At 43.0% G+C, this 4,187-nt stretch overlaps 1 pseudogene; it reads left to right on the top strand.

Moving 5' to 3' along the window:
- The first annotated feature begins 2,123 nt into the window (after positions 1-2,123).
- On the top strand, positions 2,124-3,055 carry LOC106026337 (olfactory receptor 4C16-like; annotated as a pseudogene).
- Positions 3,056-4,187: the final 1,132 nt, after the last annotated feature.

Here is a 4,187-nt window from a genome sequence, read left to right as displayed (position 1 = left end):
CTATATTTCTGTGTTTCAAGTGTTATTTGAAAGCTTTCTCCAGATCTGTTGGAAATCCTGTTCTATGTTTGCGGCTACTGAGACTTTGGCACCACGGTACCCCAAGCCACTGGGATTGCAGAACCAATGGCCCTCCTCTGCTTCCTCAGAACTCCACAGTTCCAGACAAGCTGGGCCTCAGGAACACTGTGCGCCCACCTGCCCTTTGGAAGCTCCCCAGCTCTCCAGTCGCAGCCGGGATGTGGAGGCAGATGTAGATGCCTCAAACCCACCTCTCCACTTCACTGCACCTGGAAGCCTGGAGGGACCCAAACAGTCTGGGCTCTGGGCCAAGTGTGCTGAACACTCACCACAGGCTGCAGGGCCTCCGGAACCCGCGATGCTCCACTGCCCGCTGAGACATCCACAGTCCTCCAGACACACGGGAAGGCCGATGCAGGTGCCCCAGATCCACCCAGCCCCTCCTCTGCACACCGATGGCTATGTGCGGGAGGCCAAACAGGCTGGGCTCCAGGGATAGCGTGGGCCCGCCCACCCGTTGAAAGCTCAGCAGTTCTCCAAGTGCGGCCGGAATGGGGAGGCTGATGTAGAGGCCTCAAACCCACTTCTCCACTTCACTGCACTTGGAAGCCTGGAGGGTCCCAAACAGTCTGGGATTTGGGCAGAATGCGCTGAGCACTCACCACAGGCCGCAGTGCCTCAGGAACCTGCGATCCTCCCCTGCTTGCTGAGATATCCACAGTCCTCCAGACACACGGGGAGGCTGATGCAGGCGCCCCAGATCCACCCAGCCCCTCCTCTGCACACCGATGGCTAGACGCGGCAGTCCCAAACAGGCTGGGCTCCGGGGATAGCGTGGGCCCACCCACCCGTTGGAAGCTCAGCAGTTCTTCAAGTCCAGCTATCGGGTTCTAAGTTCTCAGTTCTAACCACAGTGTGTGGAAGACACTGATGGGAATCAGAGTGCACAGTGTGCTGTGTGCATCTTCCAGAACACAGTTACATGCACCCATTTTTGTTTCAATGTTTACATTCATGTAGTGTTGCATTGTGATGATGTCACATTGACAGAAATGACTAAGATTTTGATCATGCAATGATAATGCTTCCCCATTTGAAAAAAGAAATGTTCATTTAAAGGAATATAATTTACTCAAAATTTTAATCATTAAATTTGGCAGAGCAGAAAATAATATCAAAGAAAAAATATCAGTGACTGAATATCCCCTATCACTTTTCTCTAAAATCATAGCTTCCTCTTATGAACTATTTCTTTGCCTTAAGTTTGTAAGTATTTCAGACATCTGTATAGCAATAAAATCTTCTTGAGATTATAACCATGGTCCTGTTCTACAACTGCCTAGAGACAGCCTTCATAATTACCCTTGATCTTAAAATATTATTGAGGAATATAATATATCCCCTTCAGGTGAATATAATTTTAGGGATGCTAAGTGCTGTAAATGATGCTTCCCAAAAACAAGAAAAAAAACAAATAAAAGGGATATTTAATATATTCCTGTCAAAGAATCTTTTTATCTGTTTCCACTGGTGTGCCACACACAAAACATTATAAGAGAGTGTATAACATATTTACACATGCATAGTTATATGCTGTCTGCAAATACAGTTCAACTATTTTATGGGGTAGGGAGTGCAATTTTATACCATAAACCTCCAATGATAGTCAGAAAGACTATCCGTGTTGCATAGAACACATTGTAAAAATGAACCCACAAATTTTATTGAGTATGGAAAGCAAAGGAAATAAGGATGGAAAATGTATGTCTAAATTTTGTATCCACTGAAACATCAAAATGAGTGAGAACCGTGTCAGAGCTAATGAGTGCTTGCATTTGAAGAATGCTGTGGGAAAGAATGATCACAAGCTCATTTCAGACAGTGATCCTGTGAAATGTTCATAACCACTTAAGGATCAAGTTTGAAGCTACTGTTTAATAAACCACAACTACAGCTACTCTTTAGTAAACCACAACTTCCTGGTGAAAGGTACTCACTTTTCCTTGAAAATTTTATCATATCACATGACCATGGTAAATTAAGTCCTTTATTTTTGCAAGTTACCCATTATACGAACACCTTTTTTTCTAATTCAAAGAGCTATGCAGCTGAATAGTAATGTGACTGAGTTCATTCTGCTCAGGTTGACACAAGATCATGTTAGAACGAAAATAGTGTTTAAAATGTTCTTATTTTTGTACATAAGAACATTGCTGGGTAACTTGCTGATTATTGCTACCATCAAGACCATCCAGGCACTTGGGAGTCCAATGTACTTCTTCCTTTTCTACCTATCTCTACCTGACATATTCCTCTCTACTTGCACAGCACCTAGAGCTATTGTAGGCTCCCTTTTGGAGAAGACATTCTTTCTCTCAGTTGAGTGCATGACCCAAGTCTTTGTAGCCCATTCTTTGGCTGCCTGGAGATCCTCTTCCTGATCTTCATGGCTGTGGGCTACTAGATGGCTGGTTGTTAGCCCCTGTACTACACAACCATCATGAATTATGGGCTCTGTGGAATGTTGCTGGCCATGGCCTGGGTGGCATCCTGTGTGGATTCTTCCACTCAACTTTTTCTGGCCTTGAGCTTGCCTTTCTGTAGTCCCAGTGTGATTTATCACTATTGCTGTGACTTGGAGCCCCTGGTGTAACTTGCCTGGGCAGACATCTATGGGGTCAACCTACTCCTGGTGTCCAATAGTGAGACCCTTTGTACTGTGACATTTGTCCTGCTGATGTTCTCCTATGTAGTCATTTTGCATTCTCTCAGGAACCACAGTGCTGAAGGGAGGAGGAAAGCCCTCTCCACCTGCATCTCCCACACCACTGTGGTCATCCTGTTCTTTGTACCTTGCATATTTATCTACACATGCTCTGCCACTACCTTCCTCATGGATAAGATGATAGCTGTGTTTTATATGGTTGGGACACCTTTGCTCAACCCTCTGATCTACACGTTGAGGAATGCAGAAGTGAAAAATGTCATGAGCAACTTATGGAGCAAGAAACTCACCTCAGATGACTTAAGATGAATGGAGGATTGAAAACTCACTTCATAGTTTTGTACTGGTCTAAAGGAAGTCAATAAAGAATGCCATCTTGTAGTGGAAAAAACACACTGTTTGATAGGGGAATGATTGTTAGTTGCTTCAGGAGAACAGGCAGTGTTAACACACACCAGTTAATGTTGAGTTATTTTGATGGAGAAGAAGATAAAGCAGAAGGTAATCATGCACATGTAAGCCCATTGCTTCTCTGTCATTAACACCTGATACCATGGCAAGCAGAAACACTGAAATGACCCCAAATTTGGAGGCAGATTTACTTATGTTGGCAGACACTAATCAGGATCATCCACAAAATATCAGGCTCCAGTCTCTAGTGGTCCAGGGCTTTTATGTAATGCACAACTAGGAGATCTGAAGGATGTACGGAGACGAGACTTAACTGCCTGGCACTTCTGATTAGCCAGCAGGGTAGTTTCCTCAGTTATAAGTGTAGGTGATGATCATCAGTTTATGAAGCTTGGTACAATGGTATAACTTGGCATCCTGTATTTTCAGGTGTGTTCTTAGGGTTACATGGTCATGGGAGTAATTACAAAGCCATGAAACAGAAGTAGACAGTTTCAAAAGTACAAAGTTTTAAAAAGAATGATTTCTCCTGTACAGTTTTACCCTCTTGCTGTGTGTCTCTGGCTATCTATTTCCCTGGTTTCACCTGTCTTTTCCCCTAACCTGATGCATGCTGATTTATGATGGACTGTGCCGATAGTTACCTGTGTATTTGTAACTACAACACAGAGCTTCGCATTCTTATCTTCTTTCAGATGGTTTCCTACACTGAAAATTTTACTCATTTGATAACAGGCCTTCAATTTAGTTGTTCTTGTTGACTGAAGAGAAAGTACAAAATTCATACATCTGTATGACCTTTGTGTGAATTTACTCCTCTACCTATATCCCTTTTTTTTTGTTCTGAACAGCTAATCAGGGGAAAGTGGCAAGAAGGTTTAGATAATTTTCTTCTCAGTTATTGGGATTATTCTCCAAATTCTTACTAATTCTCTACTTTGATCCTGTTAGATGGATTAGAAATTATCATCCCTATAAAACAGTCCTTTGATATTAGGAAGACTACCATTGGGTATTGTGTTCATTCTGT

The sequence above is a fragment of the Cavia porcellus genome, unplaced genomic scaffold (genome assembly GCF_034190915.1).
Source record: "Cavia porcellus strain 051 isolate PalLab524CR breed Dunkin Hartley unplaced genomic scaffold, mCavPor4.1 scaffold_17, whole genome shotgun sequence".
NCBI classification, from domain to species: domain Eukaryota; kingdom Metazoa; phylum Chordata; class Mammalia; order Rodentia; family Caviidae; genus Cavia; species Cavia porcellus.
Note: the sequence above shows the minus strand (reverse complement) of the source record. Positions and strands in the feature narration are given on the sequence as shown.